The 25,772-nt window shown below is 42.6% G+C and overlaps 1 protein-coding gene and 1 pseudogene across 1 annotated transcript in view; one reads left to right on the forward strand and one right to left on the reverse strand.

The window, feature by feature from the left end:
- LOC126153857 (uncharacterized) overlaps nt 1-25,772 on the forward strand; it is a 1,728,205-nt gene that overhangs the window by 1,522,323 nt on the left and 180,110 nt on the right. The gene's annotated exons all lie outside the window — the stretch shown is intronic.
- Nucleotides 19,587-19,704, reverse strand: LOC126163550 (5S ribosomal RNA; annotated as a pseudogene).

Here is a 25,772-nt window from a genome sequence, read left to right on the forward strand (position 1 = left end):
ACATATGAATCACGTAAGTACAAATGACAGCTCCACCAATGCACTGCCCTTTTTTTACCTTGTGTACGCGATACAACCGCCATCCGTTTATGTGCGTATCACTACCCCATGACCTTCGTCACCTCTGTGTACCTGGTGTATTACGATTTTAAAGTTGCATGTCGTGGTTACACTCGTAGAGGGTCTTTCAAAAAGATTCTTCCGATTTTACAAAACTGTGAGGGTCTTTTTGTCCGTCGCGAAATGAAAGCCACAGTGAAAATCAAAAATGTTGTATATGCAACATTTAGCTACACATCTAGCTATTTCCCTACACAGTCACTGCTCCGACTTGGACATTTGTTGTAGCGTGTTTCCAACATAACAATTCCATCATCATAGAAGGCAGTCGCCTGTGATTTCTGCTAATTCCTTGCGTTGGTCTGCATCTTGTCTGGGCCAAAATGCTGTCCTCATCCCTACCCAGCGTTTCTTGTGATGAAAAGATGAAAATCAGAGGGAGACAAGTCCAGGTTGTATGGTGGCTGATCGAACACTTCCCATCGAAAACGTAGCAGGAGCGTCTTCATTGCACATGCAGTGTGCGGCTCAGAATTGTCATGAAGAAGGAAACGCGTGACAGTTGCGTTATATGGGCTGCTTGAAAGCAGGCAAGACCCTTCACCAGCACGTTACATTTGGTGGGAGTCACTGTTGTTTGGATATCTTCATATGCTCACCTTGTACCGAAAACTGAAATGTGTTACATGACGCGATAGACAGGCATACTCGAGACACTGCCAACACATGTGTGCAAAGCTTTACTGGGTTTTCACTGTGGGTTTAATTGCGCGACCGATTGCTGGATGAAAAACAGTAGCCCTCGTATATTTACATCTTTTTCTGTACTCTATAAACCAATGTGAAGTACATGGTAGTTGGTAACCCCCACTGTAGCAGCTACTAGCGCTTTATCCCATTCCATTTACGTATGGAGTGTGGGAAGAAAGATTGTTTAAAAGCCAACGTGCATGTTGTTATTAATATTGTTCTCGCGATGCCTGTGGGAGCGACACCAGGGGGCTGTAATACCTTCAAGATATTTCTTTATCGTTCCACTCTCTAACAGCGCACAGAAAAAACGAACTCTTAAATCTTTCTGTGCGAGCTGTGATTTATGATGAACCTTTCTCCTTATGTAGGTGGGTGCCAACAAAATATTTTCGCTCTCTGAGCAGAAAGTAGGTGATTAAAATTTCATGAAAAGATCCTCCTGCGACGCAAAACATCTTCGTTTTCATGATTGCCACCCCATTTTGCGTCTTATATTCTCGGCACTCTCTTACCTATTTCGCAATAATAGATAACGATGTCCTCCATCAATGCTATTTGATGTGGTTCCCGCAGATGTGGTTCGCACAGAATTACTCCAGAAGAGGGCGAACAAGCGTTGGGTAAGCAGTGTCTGTAGTAGACCTGTTGCATTTTCTAGGTGTACCACCAATAAATCGGAGTCTTTGGTTTGCTTTCCCCACAACTTTATCTGTGTGATCGTTCCAAAAAAGTTACTCGTGATTACAGGCAGTAAGCATTTAGTTGAGTTTACAGTCTTTAGATTTGTGTAATTTACCGTGCATCCGAAATTTATCGCAGTCCATTTAGTAGTAATATATTCCTGGACTCATCACTTTTTATGTTTCTTCTAGAAGCTTTCTAAGTAGGTTTTCTTGGGATAGTTTGCATATATCTTCAAGCGTCTACAAGTTCAGTTCTTTCTCTTCTTCGTGAAGTTCTCTCTTTGGGTCGAACGTGCCTGTAACCATTCATGCTGCCCTCCTTTGTATGGCACAATATCCGTTGCCACTCTTATGCGGTACGGGTACCATACACTTAAATAATATTGCAGGATGGTTAGCACGAATGTTTTGTATGGAGTTTCCTTTGTAGAACCTACCAGTAAAACACAATCTGTCACTTGCTTTGCCTACGACTCCGCCTATGTTTTCGTCCCGTTTCATACCCCTTCAAACTGTTACTCCCAGGTATTTGCTTGAAATGACCGATTCCAGTTGTGCCTCACTAATATTATATGATGGGATACCCTGTTTTTCGTTTCGTGAAGTGCACAATTTTACAGTTCCGAACATTTTAAAACGTGCTGCCTGTCTTTGCGCTATTTTGAAACCTTATGAAGCATTTTATTTACATGAATGAATATAGAAATTTGGGGTGAATTTTAACTTTCACATCGAAACTAACAGTTTACCTTGGCCGCAGTCTAAGTTACTGTTTCATTTGGTTGTTGATAGGGGTCTCCCCGGTGCAGACAGCTCGCTTGCACGCACGTCAATTAGCGTATGTGCGTCAAGACTAGATGGCGACAACACAGCAGCAACAGGCGTTTTTGCATTATCCATTGCAACAGACGCAGTTAAATTACAACTGTGTGGAGGCATCTGCATCATGAATACAGCTTCAACAATGGAATGACCCTGAATGTTGTGAAAGACTTTTTGCATCCCCTTCCAACACTTTAGATGAACAGCGACAGCCACATAGCAACAGCAGTCATTGCAATAAACCCGGATATGCTCGCAGAAGTCTGGACGCGTTTGACTATCGTCTGGATGTTTGCGTGTATCCAGTCAAGGCCACATTGAATATTAGTGAAATATAAATTAAATTTTGATCCTAAACATAAGCGTGAAAGGTAAATCTACTCCACAGTTTTATTTCCATGCATTTAAAGATACACTCCTTTAATATCGGATGGTTCTTTATAACATAAAAACTTTTTGATCCCATGCGTGAGTTAAAAGTAACCTCACGATTACATCTCCATTCCTGCAGGATGTGTAGTCGTCTGAAATGGGATGAACTGTTCTAATACACCATGTACAGTCATTAATCTCTAACCAAAACACAAAACATTATTTATGTGACGCTCGGTAGAACGTAACCAAAGACTGTACTTCAACACGTCGTAACTGAAACTGCTGACTGCATAGGCAGTATGGTGAGTTTCTAACGACGTTCAAGCTGTTCAGAAAATAAACTAATGTTATTACAACGCTTCATTGAAATTAACAACATGCAAACAATGAGGACGACGGAACTGCTTGTGAACTCTGTCATTAGAAGATTGGTTCGATGCGCCTCTCCATTAACAATTTCTTGGTGCTTCACGATGTGCTCTATCAACCTCGCCCTTATGTTACTCATGTTACGTCATAAACTTCTTTTCTCCCACATTCATTGCATTATCTCTCCCTTAGTTACTTCATCTAGGTATGTACTCTTCAGCATTCTGCTGTAAGAGCCATTTAAAAACTTAGTTCTATGTTGTCCGTGCTCATTCTGGCCCGTATTTCAGATCCATGTGAGGCTGTTCAGCAAACAAATATTTCCAAAACAGACTTTCCAACATTTAAATTTACAATATACGTTAACAAATTTCGATTTTTCAAAATTTTAGATGCTCTTCACTTCAACCATCGTTAATTATTTTCCAGCTCAAACAAAAAAACTCATCTACTACTTCCAGGGTCTCATTTCCTCATCTAATTCTGTTAGAATCGCCAGATTCATCTATATCTACGTCTACATACATACTCCGCAGGCCACCTTATGGTTCATGGTGGAGGATACTTTCTCTTTCCTGTTCCACTTACAAATGGAGCGAAGAAACAAGACTGTTTCTATGACTCCGTACTATCCCTGATCTCTCTTATCTTGTCTTCACCATCGTTGCGTGAAATTTACGTTGGCGGCGGTAGGATCGTTCTGCAGTCAGCCGCAAAAGCCGGTTCTGTAAATTTTCTCGATAGCGTCTCGCGGAAAAAATATCGTCTCCCCTCCAGGGACTCCCATTTAACTTCACGAAGTATCTTCTTAACACACACTTGTTGATCGAACCTACCTGTAACAAATCTAGCAGCACACCTCTTGAGCTGTTTGGATGACTTCCTTTAATCCGACCTGGTGCGTGTCCCAAACACTCGATCAGCACTCAAGACAGAACTAACATTCTGTTCGCGGTCACCTTTGTAGATGAGATACACTTTTCTAAATTTCTCCAAATAAACCGAAGTCTACGATTCGCCTTCTCTGCTGCGAACTTACTTGCTCGTACCATTTCACATAACTTTGAAACATTATGCTTAGATATTTAACCGTCATGACTGTTCAATCAGCACAATACTAATGCTGCATTCGAACTTTACAGAGTTCTACTTTCTACTCATCTGATTTAACGTACATTTTTAGATTATACTCAATTACCCTTGTTTTGGTGTTCATCTTAGAACTTCTTTTCAATGCACTATCAAAATGGTTCAAATGGCTCTGAGCACTATGGGACTTAACATCTGTGGTCATCAGTCCCCTAGAACTTAGAACTACTTAAACCTAACTAACCTAAGGACATCACACCCATCCATGCCCGAGGCAGGATTCGAACCTGCGACCGTAGCAGTCGCGCGGTTCCGGACTGGGTGCCTAGAACCGCTCGTCCAACACGGCCGGCTATGCACTATCCATTCCGTTCAGTTAATCTAAGTCCGTTGCCGTTTCTAACAGAATTACAACTTCATCGAGAAACCTTTAGTATTACTAATAATTATTACAAGATAATGTGTAGAAACTGATGTTATGGAAGTATAAAATATACGACGTTGTTAACCATTTCAGTCGTGCAGTTAGCTGTGAAGCTGCAAGCTGCGAAAAGTATGAGAGAAAATGCTGCATCTTTTGTTCATAACAAATACTCAGTTGTTGAAGGTAGTTAATCAACTAAAAATTTTAGTTATAATTTTTTTCCATTACATTTCATTTGGCAGCCTATTTTCAATAAGTGTAAGGAACCGAATAAGCTGACAAAATCTCGTCCATAAGAATAGAGTTGTACTCCAAACGTAGGAGATATATTGCGACTAACAATGCTTTACTATCATTGAATACAATTCGTTAAAGAAATTAGAATGTAATGCCAATTATAAAGAAATTTAAATCCAGTCGACAAAATCAAAGAACAGATAATACCAGTTACTGGAATCGCTATATCAACATCACATCTAGCACTTGCCTATGAAAAGGTAAAATATACAGCTTTAGTGCAACGCGTTAGAATGACTTAAGGTCGCATCGTGCCACAGTCACTTTCAGTCTTGAACAAATATCATTTTCTGTTAATGTTTGCAAACTGTAATAGTTTTGAGTTGCTACACTAAAACAAAAACATTTATTCGATTGATATGAACTTTCACTACACTTCAGAGAAGTGATGCTTACGCTGGGACGAACGTGTGTGGCAAAATTGTGTGCCGCTTCGTGACTCGAATCCGGACTCGTGGTCTTCGAGACGTATACTATCTGTCTCTTTTTTCATTTTATTTTGAGCCTCCATTGTGTCCTTCTACTCCATCATTCTCCTGTAAAAATATATTTCGTTGGCGTTAGCACTTCACTAAACAAATGGCCTTCTCAAGAAGAGAAAGCGTCCTCTGCGAATTGTTTGATTAAAAGAAGAAAGACAAAGACAACAGTTTTTCCTGCTGAGCTTGACTGGAAGAGAAACGAAACTCTATCATCTTCTTATGGTGAGATGAAATTAATAAAGGATTTGAAATTCACTTCATGTGGATAACATTTCTTCTTTACCTCTTCTATGTTTGTGGTAAAATCAATATAGTATTTCAAAGAGCACAACAAAAATTCTTCTTAAAAAATGATAGTAGTTGCTGTGTCGTAAACTGCATCGTTCAATTGTGCTAACAGTGCACACGTCATCGTTAAAGTAATGTTAAACCACCAACTGCTAATATGATGAATTGCGTTATTTACGCCACCAGTTCCAAATCGTAACTAACTGATCAACCGCGAAAATGTTTTTGCATTGGACTCTATTGTTATTAATAAGCTATCCGGTATTGCAAACGATATTTTATGCAACATGGTTGTAACGATATAGAAATGCTGTGATGATAAACATTTCTCTCGCCTGATGATAATCAGCAGCGATCGAAAATGGTTGCGTAAATTAAGTGATTCATTACATCAGCTGCTGGTGTTTAATACGAATTCTGACAAGCCATGGGGCGTCAGTTACTGAAAATATTACACTCATAATTTGTTTTGTCACTTATCTTCCGAAATCTGCAGGAAATCACAAAATTTTATCTCGCCGCAAGTGTTCACCTTCCGGATTATCTGATACGTGCATGTGCTACTATGTGGCCCCTATTCGTGACGTCTGTGAGTTGTCGCTGCTTGGAACAATGTTATTAAGGGCACGGCTAAGAAAAACCCGCATGGCGGACCACCAGCGACGCATACTTCACGTCTGTCTCTTGTCAGCAGTCGCTAAGTCAGCACAGCCGGGAATCAAACTCATTCTCTAGTCTCTCTCTCCGCCTCTGCACCTTTCTCTCTCTCTCTCGCTCTCTTTCTCTCTCTCTCTCGGCTGCTACAAAACTTTTCTATTATACGTACTCATTAGTATTTTACGAGACCCAGCAGCTTACTTGTCCAGACATATAAAATACAGTACAATACAATATGTACAGTATACAATATAATAAAATACATATAAATGCAATAATAATGATTACTACCTATAGCGCACTGGTGTGCAAAACTTAGGACGAAAATAACTTTCTCGTGATGTGTCACTGCTAAAAAACGTAGCTCGATGAAGCTTGGACCACGTATACAAAGAACTAGTACTGAATAGTACTGAAGGCAACTGAAAGAAATACGCAGTGACACGAACAGAAACGACACATTTATTCGCAGACAATAATTCATTGAAGCCACCGCGATTCATAATGGTCCCATAGACATTACAAAAACCAGGAAATGGTTCTTAGCAGGGAGTGTGATTACCGCGGGCGGCAGTGCATAGTCTGCCTCTAAATCCGGCATTAACAATTTTCATCTTTGGAGCGGAGATACTCTCGAGGTACACTAATTAAAAAACTTTGGTCGTATACAAATGTCTGCACTACATGCACTCTAAGACAAAAAAAGGCCCACCACGTAGCAATTATCCGAATGGGACGGAAATCGGTAGAGGGGATGCACATGTACAGGCAAACAAATGATTACAATTTCAGAAAAATTACTTGATTTATTCAAGAGGAAGAACTTTATAAGCTGAGCAAGTCAATAACGCGTTGGCCCACTTTTGGCCCTTATACAAGCAGTTATTCGACTTGGCATTGATTGGTAGACTTGTTGGATGTCCTGGGGATATCGTGCCAAATTCTGTCCAATTGGCGCCTTAGACGTAAAAATCTCGACACAGTTGAAGGGCGCTGCCCACAATGCTCCAGATGTTCTCAACTGGGGAAAGATCCAGCGACCTTGCTGAGTTTGGCAAGCACGAAGCAAGCATTGAAAACTCTCGCCGTGTGTGAATTGGAATTATGTTGCTGAAATGTAAACCCAGAGTGGCTTCTCATAAAGGGGAACAAAACGGGGCGTAGAATATTGTCGACGGACCGCTGTGCTGTAAGAGTACTGCGGATGACAACCAAAGCGACGCTGCTATGAAGAGAAATAGCACTCCAGATCATAACTCGTGGTTGCCTGGGCGTATAGCGGTCGACACTCAAGTTTGTATCCCACCACTGGCTGGGGCGTCTCCAGACACGTCGTCGCTGGTCGTCCGGGATCAGTTACCGTTACTGAGGGCAATTCTGCTCCAGTCATTGAGATTCCAGGAGGTCGACCAACACGTTATTGACTCGCTCAATTTGCGGACTTCTTTGTCTTGAATAATCGTCCATTTCTTCTGAAACTTTTTTTTTTTTTTGCCTGTACGTGAACATCACATCTACCTACATCTACATGGATACTCTGAAAATCACATTTAAGTGCCTGGCAGAGGGTTCATCAAACCACCTTCACAATTCCTTATTATTCCAATCTTGTATAGCGCGCGGTGAGAATGAACACCTATATCTTTCCGTACGAGCTATGATTTCCCTTATTTTATCGTGGTGATCGTTCCTCCCTGTGTAGGTCGGCGTCAACAAAATATTTTCGCATTCGGAGGAGAAAGTTGGTCCTGAAATATGACTTTTTTTCTGGTATACAGGGTGAGTCAGGAGGAAAGATATATGCTTTGATAGGCGGCAGTATTAGTGATTCTGAACGAAAAACGTCATACGCACATATGTCCTGTTCTTAACAATTTCCGAGGAAATAAATGAAAGCAACGGGGAACAGGACAGGCGCAGGCGACAGTAAATGAAACATTGTGAAATGTTTTGTTTAATTCTGTAGGTTTCCTCGCAAAAGATGGTCAAAAAGTCCACTGTCAACTGCAGAGCATTTTGCAGCTAATGTAAACAGCTGCTGTGCTGCTGCACTTCGTTCGTATGGTCCTTCACTTGAGTAAACGCATGCAGGATTCGTCGCCCCATCATGGACAAGTGAATTGCCCATTGTAATGGCCATTATAGACAGCACTACGAAGCCTAGCGTTGCTTTGGTTGTGAATCGTAGTGAAGAAGGACATACGACTGTATGTCGGATATGGTTAAGAAAACAGCATATATTCAATTGAAGTGTTTGGTTCAGATAAAATGGCTCTAAGCACTATGGGACTTAACATCTGAGGTAATCAGTCCCCTAGACTTAGAACTACTTAAACCTATCTAACCTAAGGACATCACACACATCCATGCCCGAGGCAGGATTCGAACCTGCGACCGTAGCAGCAGCGCGATTCCGGACTGAAGCGCCTCGAATCACTCGGCCACAGCGGCCGGCTGTTCAGAATCAGGAATGCCAATACTATCACCCTTCGAAGCGTGTATCTTTCCTCCTGACTGACGCTATATTGAAAATAATCTGATTCGTGTTCAGAGAGGCGGTAGCAGTATCATAGACTTCACCCATATGCGCGTATGCACGTGATAAGATCGGCATGGCGGGAGCTCACCGTCGCCAGCTCGCGATTTCTAGCGCCGGTCAGCACGGGATATCGGCAGCGCTGTTCATCACTTAAAGGCAAGTAGCTTCCTCTGGGGCAAGAGGGCGGGACTCCGTAGGGATCCCGGGGCCGTAAACGCCGCCCATAACAGCTTAAGGTGGCCATAAAAACAGCGCGAGGCCCGCCCCATCCGCCTCAGATCTTCCTGCAGAGGGCTTCACATCCCTGTCTGGCTGCTGCATCTCCTGCACCCACGTGCTTACTGCGGGATATACGTGGCGTCTACGAAGATGATTGCACGCACAGTATCAGAATATTGTTCAGGTGTGTGCGACCCTTACAGAATAGCGCTAACAGAGAATAATGAACGTATGCAGAGAAGGGCAGCACGAATGGTCACAGGTTTGTTTGACCTAAAAGTGCGTTTGCATCTGTGCGCGCCGGCCGCAGTGGTCGCGCGGTTCTAGGCGCTACAGTCGGGAGCCGAGCGACCGCTACGGTCGCAGTTTCGAATCCTGCCTCGGGCATTGATGTGTGTGATGTCCTTAGGTTAGTTAGGTTTAAGCAGTTCTAAGTTCTAGGCGACTGATGACCTCAGAAGTTACGTCGCTTCGTGCTCAGAGCCATTTGAACCATCTGTGCGCCTTGCGGCTAGTCGCCGTGCGACTGTACTTGCTCCACACGCAATTAGATGTACACGTGAAGGTCCATGCCTCTTTCTCAACATGTGCGTTCGAGTGATTCCATTCATCTATATCTACATCTACGTAGACACTCCGCAAGCCACTGTAAGGTGCGTGGCGAAGGGTACCCTGTACCACCACTTGTCATTTCCCCTCTTGTTCCACTCACAAAAAGAGCGAGAGAGAAACGATTGTCTGTACGCCTCCGTAGGAGCCTTAATTTCTCGTATCTTATCTTCGTGGTCCTTACGCCCGATGTAAGTTGACGGCAGTAGAATCATTCGGCAGTCAGCTCCAAATGCCGGTTCTCTAAATTTTCTTAATAATGTTTCCCAAAAAGAACGCCGCCTTCCCTTCGGGGATTCCCATTTGAGTTCCCGAAGCATCTCAGTAACACTTAGGTTTTCTTCGAACCTTCCGGTAACAAATCTAACATCCCTCCTCTGAACTGCTTCGATGTCTTCCTGGTACGGATCCCAAATACTCTAGCAGTACTCAAGAATAGGCCGTATCAACCTCCTAGATGCGGTCTCCTTTGCAGGTAAACCACTCTTTCCGAAAATTCTCCCAATAAACCGAAGTCGACCACTTGCCTTCACTACCACAGTTTTCACAAGCCCGTTTCACCTCATATCGCTTTGCAACGCTACACCCAAATGTTTAAACGACTTGATTGTGTCAAGCTGGACACTAATAATACTGTATCCGGACTTGAGAGGGTTGTTCTTCCTGTTCATCCTCATTAACTTACAGTTTTCCACATTTAGGGCTAGCTGCCATTCATCACACCAACTGGAAATTTTGTCTAAGTTGTCTTGTATCCTTCTACCGTCACGCAACATCGACAGCTTATCGTACACCACGGCATCATCAGCAAACAATTGCACCCTTGTCTCTGATGAACCTTCGCCGTCGAGGACAACATACTGGTTTCCGTTATTTAAGAAGTCTTCGAGCGTCTGACATATCTGTGAACTTATTCCATATGCTCGTACCTCCGTTAACAGCGTGTAATGGGGCATCAGGAATACAGAAATACAAGTCGCTGAGGAATGAAATAAATAGGAAGTGCAGGGAAGCTAAGACGAAATGGCTGCAGGAAAAATGTGAAGACATCGAAAAAGATATGATTGTCGGAAGGACAGACTCAGCATACAGGAAAGTCAAAACAACCTTTGGTGACATTAAAAGCAACGGTGGTAACGTTAAGAGTGCAACGGGAATTCCACTGTTAAATGCAGAGGAGAGAGCAGATAGGTGGAAAGAATACATTGAAAGCCTCTATGAGGGTGAAGATTTGTCTGATGTGATAGAAGAAGAAACAGGAGTCGATTTAGAAGAGATAGGGGATCCAGTATTAGAATCGGAATTTAAAAGAGCTTTGGAGGACTTACGGTCAAATAAGGCAGAAGGGATAGATAACATTCCATCAGAATTTCTAAAATCAGTGGGGGAAGTGGCAACAAAACGACTATTCCCGTTGGTGTGTAGAATATATGAGTCTGGCGATTTACCATCTGACTTTCGGAAAGCATCATCCACACAATTCCGAAGACGGAAAGAGCTGACAAGTGCGAGAATTATCGCACAATCAGCTTAACAGCTCATGCATCGAAGCTGCTTACAAGAATAATATACAGAAGAATGGAAAAGAAAATTGAGAATGCGCTAGGTGACGATCAGTTTGGCTTCAGGAAAAGTAAAGGGACGAGAGAGGCAATTCTGACGTTACGGCTAATAATGGAAGCAAGGCTAAAGAAAAATCAAGACACTTTCATAGGATTTGTCGACCTGGAAAAAGCGTTCGACAATATAAAATGGTGCAAGCTGTTCGAGATTCTGAAAAAAGTAGGGGTAAGCTATAGGGAAAGACGGGTCATATACAATATGTACAACAACCAAGAGGGAATAATAAGAGTGGACGATCAAGAACGAAGTGCTCCTATTAAGAAGGGTGTAAGACAAGGCTGTAGCCTTTCGCCCCTACTCTTCAATCTGTACATCGAGGAAGCAATGATGGAAATAAAAGAAAGGTTCAGGAGTGGAATTAAAATACAAGGTGAAAGGATATCAATGATACGATTCGCTGATGACATTGCTATCCTGAGTGAAAGTGAAGAAGAATTAAATGATCTGCTGAACGGAATGAACAGTCTAATGAGTACACAGTATGGTTTGAGAGTAAATCGGAGAAAGATGAAGGTAATGAGAAGTAGTAGAAATGAGAACAGCGAGAAACTTAACATCAGGATTGATGGTCACGAAGTCAATGAAGTTAAGGAATTCTGCTACCTAGGCAGTAAAATAACCAATGACGGACGGAGCAAGGAGGACATCAAAAGCAGACTCGCTATGGCAAAAAAGGCATTTCTGGCCAAGAGAAGTCTACTAATATCAAATACCGGCCTTAATTTGAGGAAGAAATTTCTGAGGATGTACGTCTGGAGTACAGCATTGTATGGTAGTGAAACATGGACTGTGGGAAAACCGGAGCAGAAGAGAATCGAAGTATTTGAGATGTGGTGCTATAGACGAATGTTGAAAATTAGGTGGACTGATAAGGTAAGGAATGAGGAGGTTCTACGCAGAATGGAGAGGAAAGGAATATGTGGAAAACACTGATAAGGAGAAGGGACAGGATGATAGGACATCTGCTAAGACATGAGGGAATGACTTCCATGGTACTAGAGGGAGCTGTAGAGGGCAAAAACTGTAGAGGAAGACAGAGATTGGAATACGTCAAGCAAATAATTGAGGACGTAGGTTGCAAGTGCTACTCTGAGATGAAGAGGTTAGCACAGGAAAGGAATTCGTGGCGGGCCGCATCAAACGAGTCAGTAGACTGATGACAAAAAAAAAAAAAAAAAAAAAAAAAAAAAAAAAAAAAAAAAAAAAGATGGGGCATCGTGTCAAATACTTTTCGGAAATCTAGAAATATGGAATCTGCTTGTTGCCCTTCATCCATAGTTCTCAGCATATCGTGTGAGAAAAGGGCAAACTGAGTTTCGCACAAGCGATGCTTTCTCAAACCATGCTGACTCGGGGACGTAGTGTCACTGAGATGCTAAGAAACCTAAGTGGCAGACGCGTAAATATAGTCACCAACTATCCCAGGATACCCTGCTTGAAAAATTTTCAAGAAACTGTATTAAGTGAAGAATCTAGGGATATGCCATAATCTGCTACGTATCGCTCCCAGAGGAACCACGAAGATTAAATATGTAAACAGGCGCTGTGGCCGGCAGCGCCTATATAAGACAACAAGTGCCCGGCGCAGTTGTTAGATCGGTTACTGCTGTTACAATAGTAGGTTATCAAGACTTAAGTGAGTTTGAATGTGGTGCTATAGTCAGCGCACAAGCCATGGGACAAAGCATCTCCGAGGTAGCGACGAAATGGGGATTTTCCCGTACGACCATTTCACGAGTGTACCGTGAATATAAGGAATCCAGTAAAACATCAAATCTCCGACATCGCTGCAGCCGGAAAAAGATCCTGCAAGATCGGGACCAACGACTGAAGAGAATCGTTCAACGTGGCAGAAGTGCAACCCTTCCACAAATTGCTGCCGATTTCAATGCTGGGCCATCAACAAGTGTAAGCGTACCCGTACCAACCATTCAACGAAGCATCGTCGATATGGGCTTTCGGAGCCGAAGGCCCACTCGTGTATCTTTGATGACTGCACGACACAAAGAACTACGCCTCGCCTGGACCTGTCAACACCGACATTGGACTGTTGATGCCTGGAAACATGTTTCCTGATCGGACGAGTGTCGTTTCAAGTTGTATCAAGCAGATAGACGTGTAGGGGTATGGAGACAACCTCATGAATCCATCGACCCTGCATGTCAGCAGGGGACTGTTAAAGCTGGTGTGGGCTCTGTAATGGTGTGGTACGTGTGCAGCTGAAGTGATATGGGACCCCAGATACGTCTAGATATGACTCTGACAGGTGACACGCAAGTAAGCATCCTGTCTGTTCACCTGCATCCATTCACGTCCATTGTGCATTCCGACGGACTTGGGCAATTCCAGCTGTACAATGCGACACCCAAAAAGTCCAGAATTTCTACAGAGTCACTCCAGGAACACTCTTCCAAGCTTAAACACTTCCGCTGGCTACCAAAGTCCCCAGACATGAACTTTATTGAGCGTATCTGGGATGCCTTGCAACGTGATATTCAGAAGAGATCTCCACCCTATCGTACTCTAAAGTATTTATGGACAGCCCTGCAGGATTCATGGTGCCAGTTCCCTCCAGCACTGCTTCAGACATTATTCGAGTCCATGCCACATCGAGTTACGGTATCTCTGCGTGCTCGCGGGGGGCCTGCACGATATTAGGTAGGTGTACCATTTCCTTTGTCTCTTCAGTGTATTTTGTAAGAGGCACTTTGTAACCTCTGCAGTAAGACTGATTTGCATATTAAGACCCACAGTCTGCGAGCAGATGGGAAAAATCTCTCTCCTTCTTGAGTCTCAGAAACTAGTACTCTCAATAAACGTGTAACAGACGTGCTGGCTCCAACCTGCGGTGTTTCAAATATTTGTGGTGCACGTGTTACGGTGCGGGACGCATAATGTTGAATGGGCGTATGGACCTCCAAATCTTTGAACACAGGACTCTCATCTGTCTACGATACTGTGCACTTTACGCCTTCCTAACATTCCTGTGTTCTGTGGCGCATTCGTCGCTGACTTCTTTTCTACGCATGACAGCATGACGCATGACGTTGCAACTATACAATGCGACACCCCAAAAGTCCAGAATTGCTATAGAGTCGCTCCAGGAACACTCTTCTAAGCTATATCGAACAATTCGTATTGAGGCGCTCTTGGAATGAGAGAATAGTCAGCGAATGGGCTGGGCTGCCCATTCTCCGACTTAAATCCCATCAAGCACGTGTGGAATGCATTCGGGAACCTTACTGCAGTATGCCCACATGCACCAGCAACCATACAGCAGTTCTCAAGAGCGCTAGTAGAGGACCGCCCTATCAGTAGAATTCCCAAACAACCACGTGAGCAGTATGGAGCCACGTTGCAATGCATCCATTGCCATCCATGATTACATACCATATTGAGAATCACCTCCTGCGTTTTGTTTTGTACTGTACTTCAGTGTAATTACTTTCTTTCAATAAAAGTGTCATATATGTTCGTGTCGCTTCGTATTTCTTTCAGTTACCTTCTGCACTGCAATATAGCAGTTCTTTCTACGTATGGTGCAAATGCAGTCGAGGTATGCGACTTGGCACTGACATCACAGAAAGGTTACTTGCGTCCTTAAGTTTTACACACCAGAGTATTCTCGCTAGCGGTCTGATTTCAGATCAACAAGGTTTTTTTTTATAATGTCTGCCTCTAAAAAGACGCCCAGTGTTTCATGTCGTTACTTTGTTTTGTATTAGCGTTGATCAGAGTTATGTGTATTGGCGCCCACGGCAATCAGTGTTGTTTCTTTCTGTTTATTTCCGCTTCTGACGCTTGTTCATATCGTTCCAAAGTGGTATGTATGGCTTCGCAATCAAGCAGTAATATTTTTGTCATTTTTCATGTGTGCTTGGTGAACGCAAAACTGAATGAACTTCATGCAGACAAACAGTACACATAAAAATATTCAACGTACGATGTAAAAAAACAAAAACAAATACACCTTATTGGATATAGCAATAAAGAAAGAGAAAAATAAATACAAATTTGACATTTACACAAAGCTAAACGCAATAGACACAATTATGTATGCCATATCAATCCACCAAAAAAAAAAAATACAAACTATCAGCTCTCTGACACGATAAACAAACAAACTCGGCAGAGAAAACTAAAAGAGAATTCGAAACAATACAGCTCACAGCCAAAAAACAGTGGATAATACAAAGACTCAACCCTAGAATCAAAACACAATTGTAGACAAATAAAAATAATTATAGGATACAAGCACCACAAAACCACAAACAACACTAGCGCTACAGTACGCATAAACTCACAGAAGACGAACACTGACGACGTGAAAACAAAATATAGGGCCTGGTGGTTTAGCGGTAAACGGCATCCCTGGAAACCGAGAGATCACGAGATCGAATCCCAGTCAGACCAAGGACGTTTTCCCGTCTGCCTTTAGCCTAGACTTCACATCTCAACGATGTAAAGAGTCGACAGAAACGACAAGTGGCTCGCATCCCATGTTAAACTATTGGTCCTCTTTCCCCAGATTGATAACTGGGGTAACTCCAAAACCAATATGTGTCGGAACAGCGAACTCAAGTGTTTTATTCTCAAAGTCATCTACTTAAATGTTAACTACCGTGAGAGGTAAAGGACTACTCACTGCAAAACCGTCAATATGTTAAAAATATTGGTATCTCAATAGGAAGTTGTCAACGTTAGGACGTGGTTGAAAAGACGCACGAAGTCCACTTCCAGCCTAGTTCTAATGAGTTGAGAAGAATCCAATAAAGGCGCTCGCGTGAGAAGACGAACTGTCTCTAAACACGCTAATTAGCCGATCAGTATAGGACCAAGCACGCAACATAATACGTTACCAACATCAGTGTCTGTGTGAAAAAGTGTCAGTAACGTACTACGTCTCTGGCAGCTCTCAAAGTTAATACTAACTGCCTAATGTTGTAATAGCGCATGGCAAGAACGTAGAAATCAAATGTGCAGTAGACCTTCTGTGACTTGGAATCTCTTCCTCCGCTTACAGTCCGGATCGCGTCCCACTAACACATCAGTAGCTATGCTTGGGCATTGTTACCACATTAATTTGTTGCCCACTAGTATAATAACTACCACAATCATTCGAAACTCGGCCCCTGTTCACCTACACTGATTACAATGACCTGACCCAGTGGCAATAGGACTAACCGCGAACAAATTACTTGCGGTTTGCGGCAGCTAGTATAACGACGTACTGTGGATTATAATATTCTATCGCAATACCGCCCATTTTGTTACTAAATTTGCGGGAATTCTGCTCGGTTAAACGGTAAGTTGGACACATTACCAATGTGGGGTGAAACTGACGGAAAAATATACTGAAAAAGTATAGGTTGCGAGATATACTATTAGTACTGTTGTAACAGTAACACTTCAGCATTCACACACGGGCTCACAAACACAAATAACGTCAAAAACAACATTCGATAGCAGTAAAAGAACTTTCAATTAAAACGAAATTAAGTAGTGAATTTGTAACATGCATTTATACGAACTGTCTCGTCAGCGAAATTTTACCAGGAGTACCGGTATGAAATGAGCGTTTTTTTGTGAAAATTAAACACTAATTTTGAATTTAAAAGTAAAGCGGGCCGGTGTGGCCGACCGGTTCTAGGCGCTTCAGTCTGGAACTGTGCAACCGCTACGGTCGCAGGTTCGAATCCTGCCTCGGGCATGGATGTGTGTGATGTCCTTAGGTTAGTTAGGTTTAAGTAGTTCTAAGCTCTAGGGGAATGATGACCTCAGACGTTAAGTCCCATAGTGCTCAGAGCCATTTTGAAAAGTAAAAACATTTTATTCAAAGTATTGACCATTGCTTTCTATACATTTTGACTACCTTTCTGGCAATTTATGGGCACCACGCCAGTAAAAATGTTCGTCTTTTGAAGCAAATCAATCAGACACCCAATTTTCGACTTCTTCGTAGGAGTCGAAGTGTTCCTCAGCCAATGCGTGTCCCATTGATGAAAACAAACGGTAGTCGGAAGGGGCCAAGTCTGGTGAATACGGCGGATGGGGTAGCAGCTCCCAGCCAAGTGTTTTGATTGGATCCTGAACCAGTTTTGCTTTGTGTGCAGGTGCACTGTCGTGTAAAAAAATTACTTTGCCATGTCTTGTGGCCAATTCTGGTCTTTTTTCGATCAATCCATAGTTCAAATTGATCATTTGTTGTCTATAGCTATTAGTATTCTCAGTTTCACCGGGTTTTAGAAGCTCATGATACACCGCACCTTTCTGATCCCACCAAACACTGAGCATTGTCTTCTTGCCAAATCGATCTGGTTTTGCAGTCGATGTTGATGGTTTTCCCGGATTAACCCATGATTTTCCCGTTTAGGATTCTTAAAATAAATCCATTTTTCATCGCCAGCAACAATTCCATGCAAAATTTATTTTCTTTCATGTCTTTGAAGCAAAATTTGACAAATGGTTTTTCGGTTTTCCATCTGTCTTTCATTCAATTCATGTGGCACCCATTTTCTACACTTTTGGATCTGTCCCATAGCTTTCAAACGGTAAGAAGTTGTTTGTTGTGCAACATTTACCATTGCTGCCATTTGCTTCTGACTCAAAGTATCATCTTCATCCATTGTTGCTTGCAATTCGGCGTCTTCTAACATTTTTGGTGGTCTTCCACGTTCTTCATTTCTTACATCAAAATCATTATTTCTGAACCGTTGAAACCATCTTTTGCATATTGCTTCTGATAGAGCATGGTCACCGTATGCCTCGACAAGCATTCGATGCGACTCTGCAGCACTTTTTTTTCAAATGAAAACAAAAAAAATAATGCTTTCCGCAAATCATCACTTTCTGGTACAAAATTCGACTTTGTTAACACGATGAAAATATATGATGTTGTTTGTTCCATGACTTGATGTATACTAAATATCTTTGACAGACGTCATGCCAACCAAACAAAAAAAAATTAAGGCTCGTTCGCAACGAATGTTCCCTATCGACACATTTGTATCTTAAAGTTAAGATAACGTAACTATCCTGCGAACGGTCTGGACACTTGGATGATGTCGTCCAGGATACCGAGCAGCATACATAGCACACGCCCGTTCGGCATTTTGATCACAATAGCCATACATCAACACGATATCGACCTTTTCCGCAATTGGTAAACGGTCCATTTTAACACGGGTAATGTATCACGAAGCAAATACCGTCCGCACTGGCGGAATGTTACGTGATACCACGTGCTTATACGTTTGTGACTATTACAGCGCCATCTATCACAAAGCGAAAAAAATGGTCTAATTAAAACATTCATATTTCTTTACGTACTACACGAATATGTAATAAAAATGGGGGTTCCTATTTAAAAAATGCAGTTGATATTCGTTTGACCTATGGCAGCGCCATCTAGAAGGCCAACTATAGCGCCATCTGGTTTCTCCCTTCAAGCTAGACGAGTTTCATTCTTTGTAGTTTTTCCGTTTAATACTTATTTCGTGATGTACTTGGCCCGATCACTATCAATGGACCACCCTGGAGACGTACCAAATCGAATGACTCATTTTGATACTCCCTGTAGTAGCTGACAGTTGATATGTGTGACGCAGCTTTCAGTCTGTCGGTGAAGTGAGCTGTAGCAGTGACTCAGGTGGCTGGCAAACGCTGAGGCTACTAGCGCTCGGTACTTTTACCCGCTGCGCCGGCGAGTCCAGCTGACACGACGCACGCGCAGAACCGCGCGGGATAATTGTACGGATATAGTCGTTACACGCGCGAACGAGCCGGTCGATTTAGACAATCGGGGGCCAGCCTTTTGTGCCGCGCCACAAAGCGACTGACTCCGAAAGCTGTCCCAGAGCAGGCTGACAGCCGAGGAAGAGGCGGCGGTGTGCAAAGAGCTGGCCCCGCTCTACCACCATGGGTCTCCGACTACATTCACTGTCCCACTATGGGTATGCCACTCGTTCTTCATTTTCGTACTTTCTTTTCTTTTCAAGACTTCGTAAGGTGCTTGATTTATATTGTCAGCATACGTTAATCTTATAAAGGTGCCTCGGCACACAATTCTCAATTCTCCCACAAAAAAGTATAAAAAGAGCACTCCGTCTTCAGGCCACGAGTGGCCTACCGGGACCATCCGACCGCCGTGTCATCCTCAGCGGATTATGCGGATGGGAGGGGCGTGGGGTCAGCACACCGCTCTCCCGCTCGTTACGATGGTATTCTTGACCGAGCCGCTACTATTCGGTAGAGTATCTCCTCAACTGGCATCACGAGGATGGGTGCACCCCGAAAAATGGCAACAGCGCATGGCGGCCTGGATGGTCACCCATCCAAGTGCCGACCACGCCCGACAGCGCTGAACTTCGGTGATCTCACGGGAACCGGTGTATTCACTGCGGCAAGGCCGTTGCCCACAAAAAAGTAAAATAAAATAAAAAATAACAACGGGAGGAACTTTAATCCTCTTCTAGTACCCTATCCCACACATATTTTATCCTTCCTCAGACCGTGAGATGTAAGACTCTATTTTCCATGCTATATACAGTTTGTATCATAATTAATGGCAATGCATACAGTTGAAAGTACACGATACTAGAAGCAAAAAAATGTCAGTAAACGTAGGGTCGGAAATGCATACCTTAAGAGCTACAAGCAATTTTTCATCTTCTATCTGTGAAGTAAATCTCTTCTACTGAAAGCTCTTTCCTTTCCATACCTTTTCAGTCTTGGTTTCCTTACTGTATCAGTCCACCTAATTTCCAACATTCGTCTGTAGCACCAAATCTCAAATCCTTCGATTCTTTTATGACCCGGTTTTCCCGCAGTCCATGTTTCACTACCATACAGTGCTGTACTCCAGATATACACTACTGGCCATTGAAATTGCTACACCAAGAAGAAATGCAGATGATAAACGGGTATCCATTGAACAAATATATTATACTAGAACTGGCATGTGCCGGCCGCGGTGGTCTAGCGGTTCTAGGCGCGCAGTCAGGAACCGCGCGACTGCTACGGTCGCAGATTCGAATCCTGCCTCGGGCATGGATGTGTGTGATGTCCTTAGGTTAGTTAGGTTTAAGTAGTTCTAATTTCTAGGGGACTGATGACCTCAGATGTTAAGTCCCATAGTGCTCAGAGCCATTTGAACCATTTTTAGAACTGGCATGTGATTTCACGCAATTTGGGTGCATAGATCCCGAGAAAGCAGTACCCAGAACAACCACAACTGGCCGTAATAACGGCCTTGATACGTCTGGGCATTAAGTCAAACAGAGCTTGGATGGCGTGTACAGGTACAGCTGCCCATGCAGCTTCAACTCGATACCTCAGTTCATCAAGAGTACTGACTGGCTTATTGTGACGAGCCAGTTGCTCGGCCACCATTGACCAGACGTTTTCAATTGGTGAGAGATATGGAAAATGTGCTGGCCAGGGCAGCAGTCGAACATTTTTTGTACCCAGAAAGGCCCGTACGGGACCTGCAACATGCGGTCGTGTATTATCCTGCTGAAATGTAGGTGACCGAGACGTGTAACCAATGGCACCCCATACCACCACGGGTGATACGCAAGTATGGCGATGAGGAATACGCGCTTCCGATGTGCGTTCACCACGATGTCGCCAAACACGGATGTGACCATAGTGAGTCTGTAAACAGAACCTGGATTCATCCGAAAAAATTACGTTTGGCCATTCGTGCACCCAGGTTCGTCGTCGAGTACACCATCGCAGGCGCTCCTGTCTGTGATGCAGCGTCAAGCGTAACATCAGCCATGGCCGCCGAGCTGATAGTCCATGCTGCTGCAAACGTCGTCGAACTGTTCGTGCAGATGGTTGTTGTCTTGCAAACGTCCCCATCTGTTGACTCAGAGATCGAGACGTGGGTGCATTATTCGTTACAGTCATGCGGATAAGATGCTTGTCATCTCGACTGCTAGTGATGCGAGGCCGTCGGGATCCAGCACGGCGTTCCGTATTACCCTCCTGAATCTATCGATTCCATATTCTGCTAACAGTCATTGGACCTCGACCAACGCCAGCAACAATGTCGCGATAGGATAAACCGCAATCGCGATAGGCTACAATCCGACCTTTATCAAAGTTGGAAACGTGAAATTTCTCCTCCTTACACGAGACATCACAACAACATTTCACCAGGCAACGCCGGTCAACTGCTGTTTGTGTATGAGAAATCGGTTGGAAACTTTCCTCATGTCAGCACGTTGTAGGTGTCGCCACCGGCGCCAACCTTGTGTGTATGCTCTGAAAAGCTAATCATTTGCGTATGACAGCATCTTCTTCCTGTCGGTTAAATTTCGCGTCTGTAGCACATCTTTGTGGTGCATCAATTTTAATGGCCAGTAGTGTACATTCCCAGAAATTCTTCCTCAAATTAAGGCCTATGTTTGATAGTAGTTGACTTCTCTGGCCAGGAATGCCTTTTTTTTGCCATTGCTAGTCTGCTTTTGATGTCCTCCTTACTCCGTCAGTCATTGGTTATTTTACTGTCTAGGTAACAGAATTTCTTAACTTCATCTACTTCGTGACCATCAACCCCGATGTTAAATTTTTCGCTGTTCTCATTTCTGCTACTTCTCATTACTTTCGTCTTTCTGCGATTCACTCACAATCCATATTCTGTACTCATTAGACTGTTCATTCCATTCAGCAGATCATGTAATTCTTCTTCACTGTCACTTAGGATAGCAATGTCATCAGCGAATTGTATCATTGATATCCTTTCGGCTTGAATTTTAATTCCAATCCTAAATCTTTCTTATATTTCAATCACTGCTTCTTCGATGTACAGACTGAACAGTACTGGAGAAAGACTACATCTCTGTCTTATACACTTTTTAATCCGAGCACTGCGCTCTTGGTCGTCCATTCTTGTTATTCCTTCTTGGCTCTTGTACACATTGTATACTACCCTTCTCTCCCTATAGCTTACCCCTATTTTTATCAGAATTTCGAACATCTTGCACCATTTAACATTGTCGAAAACTTTTTCCAGGTCGACAAATCGTATGAACGTGTTCCGGGATATTATCACGTTAATTTCTGTAGAGCTTTGAAAATTTTAGTGAGGATCAGAGGAAGATGTGGATCAAAGACAGCCCAAAATTCTGCAGGCGTGCAATGCTCTCGCTCATGTGCAGAGTTCTGTTGTCTGGCTGCACTTTTCCCCCGCTATCACGCTATGCTGTCTGAGATAGAGCCCGCATCTCGTGGTCGTGCGGTAGCGTTCTCGCTTCCCACGCCCGGGTTCCCGGGTTCGATTCCCGGCGGGGTCAGGGATTTTCTCTGCCTCGTGATGGCTGGGTGTTGTGTGCTGTCCTTAGGTTAGTTAGGTTTAAGTAGTTCTAAGTTCTAGGGGACTGATGACCATAGATGTTAAGTCCCATAGTGCTCAGAGCCATTTGAACCATTTGAACCATCTGAGATAGAAGAGCTGGTAACTACGAACGTGTCGTATTTAGATGGCAATACAGTCGCACAAAGAACACTGAACATTTTGCATGCACATTTGTTTCGTATTTCGTAAAGATATAGATCAGAGACAGAAAAGTTTTCAGTATTACTTTATTATTTTTGGAACCCTGAAGACATAATAAAATTTATACCCGGTACAAACTGTTACATTACGGTCACACACAGCTAATTTCGCAGATTTTTGTCACTTGATTTGCAACTTAATTGTGACTCAACTAGTTTCACAACCGAAAAAAGGCTTTCACAGGTGTATGGAGATCGAAACATTGTATTACGTTTGTAAACTCATTACGGAGGTGTTCGTACTTTAAGAGCTATGAGCAATTGTTCATCATCGTTTCTGTGAAACATGTCTTTTACTGAACAAGTGCTCATCGCTCTTAAGGTATGCATTTTAGAACCCACATTTACAGAGTTTTTTGCTTGGTTGGTCCGTAATGCCTCCTCCCAAAATATGAAAAGCAAAGAGCTTTCAGTAGAAATTACTGTTACATTGTCGGAGATGAAGAAGTGCCCATAGCTCGTAAGGTGTCATATGAGAACCCGTGCTTGCTAGATTTCTTTGCTTGATGATCGTTCCCGTCACATCCCTGAATATTGACAGTCCTCCTGGGACATCCTCTATAGATGGAGCTTTGATTTTTGTAGGTACGCTGCCGATACAAAAGAATTATTTACAATATTATTTGACGAGGTAATATTGCGTAAACTATACTAATTTCCTTTGTTACCACTATATCAATGTTATTTCTTGTTGTGTTGCATATTTCACGAAGTTTTTGATAATGACCGCGTGCTGAAATAATCTGATAAAGTAAAAATGAATGATGAAGTAAAGAGCTATTAATTTAAAAAGAATATTAAATAGCCGATGATCGCAAAACAGTTTTAATCTTCAAAAACTATCAAGCATCTCTTCCCTGTCTAATTTTTCTACCTTTCTACTCATTTGTAGTAGTCCTCCCTCTTTTTCCATAACGTGCAAGCAAATATTTTCATCTTCCTTTACTTTCTATGCTCAAAATTCTCCATAGTAAGGTTCATATAGTCTTATCTTCATCTAACCTCCACTATGTTTCCTCTGTTGTCCTGTTTCGAGAGACAGTGCTTTATGTCACAACGATCGCTGCGTTTTCTGCTCTTTTCGTGAAGCTGTCTACGGATTTATGTCTTACTTATTGTTTTTAGTACCCTTGCATTGTATGTGGTGAGTTTGAGCAGTGTGCTGAACAGGGATTCGAGCCTGGACGCCTTACTATTGATGGCATAACGCTACCAATTACTCTATCGAAGCACAATTCATGGACGGAAACTTTGCCACGAAACTTTGAAACGACAGAAATGATATAGAGGGAAGTTTTGTTAACGAGAATTCATTCTTTTACTCCAAGCAACGTTTGTAAGGAAACGAAAGGAGTGCTTGGCACGTTGAAGCTACGGAAGGATCCGGTAGATATGATAAGATGGCGTCACTGGTGACGACAAGGATCTAGTTTAAAATCTCGATATGGCGTACAGCTCTAAGTAGTCATGCACAATCAAATATGCTCTTTAAAGTAAAAGATTCTATACAATAGATTATTTGTACAGTGTACGAGAATGTAACTAAGAGTGAATTTTTACTATCAATAAAATTGTTTAGTCCTTACACGACCCTTGGCCAATATAACTGGAATCTATGTTAAAGGTAAGAAGTATTAAAAGGTAATTTGTAACATATTATAGCGTTTAATATTTTCTTGCCGCTGTATATATTTGCGTGGAGAAGTAGACCACTTGACTATACGATCTGTTATAAGCTGAATTTACCCCAACTTTGTGTCTAACGAACACCACAAAATGTTCAGGGTGAATCTTGCTGGGCAAGTTTTTGATGAGAACCTTTGGCTTCCCGCTGACGAATCCGTACGTTCATTAAAACCATACCTCTTCGCTAACGAAACAGTTTGGAGATCATACATTGACAAGATTCTTGCTGCTACACAACCCATCTGTCTACGTAGCTGGCGATTGGAGCGACAAAAATTGCCTTAACTTCTCTAAACAGAGGCTCTCATAGGTCGTAACAGCTTCTGAATAATGCTGCTCACTAGCACCTCTCCTCAATACAACTGTATTCGTTTTTCTTTTTTTACGTTTAGCTATGTCGCGTTTGTGCACTGCGGCGAGCAACGCATATTAATTGACATGCGAGCAAAGAGCTTTTGTGCAAACCATGTTAACAACTTATTAAGAGGATGATACTGACATTGTTGTATAGTTACAGTTGGCTGCCACTCAGTTCACGGTAGGCGACCGCTACCTCGGAAAGCGAGTAACCTTCTTGTACTGCTTTATACCCGTGTATATTTCAACCTCACGTACATTTATAAAAACTTTTCATTAACCAGGCAGAGAGAGCTTTACGAGTCATGATCCAATTCAGTGTCGTGGATTTTTCAACTAAATACCAGGCGCGCTGCTTATGAGACACAGGTGAGAATTTTTAGTTCCACCATTTACGTTACAATAAGGGAAACCTCGATTGGAACGGTGCAGTACAAACTACTTTTAATTTAATTCTGTGACAATATGTCTCATACAAAAATGTAAAAACCTGGCGGGTTGTCAGTATTAGAGGAACTGCGACAATAAATGTTAGTTTCTCTATCTGTTCCTAACTTTTTTTCTTTTCGGAGTACTTTTCTACTAGCAATGTTGACTTTCTGTATATGTGTACAAGTAATGTATCATGTGGAAGTCTTAATTTCAGATGAGAGTTAATATGATCAAAATTTCTCTACAAGCGAAAACTGATGCTTAACTGTAACCAAATATAAAGTGGCGATTTGTGGGATAATTTGTTACAAATTCGGTGGGGCTAGTTGTTACGATGAAAAAACCTGCCTCGTGTCATGCGCAGCTTCTTATTATGTATCTTCATTGTGAAGGCAACATGAGAAATTGCAAAAAGAAGACAAACAGAGGCACAACACCACAAGTAA

The sequence above is a fragment of the Schistocerca cancellata genome, chromosome 2 (genome assembly GCF_023864275.1).
Source record: "Schistocerca cancellata isolate TAMUIC-IGC-003103 chromosome 2, iqSchCanc2.1, whole genome shotgun sequence".
Taxonomy (NCBI): Eukaryota; Metazoa; Arthropoda; class Insecta; order Orthoptera; family Acrididae; genus Schistocerca; species Schistocerca cancellata.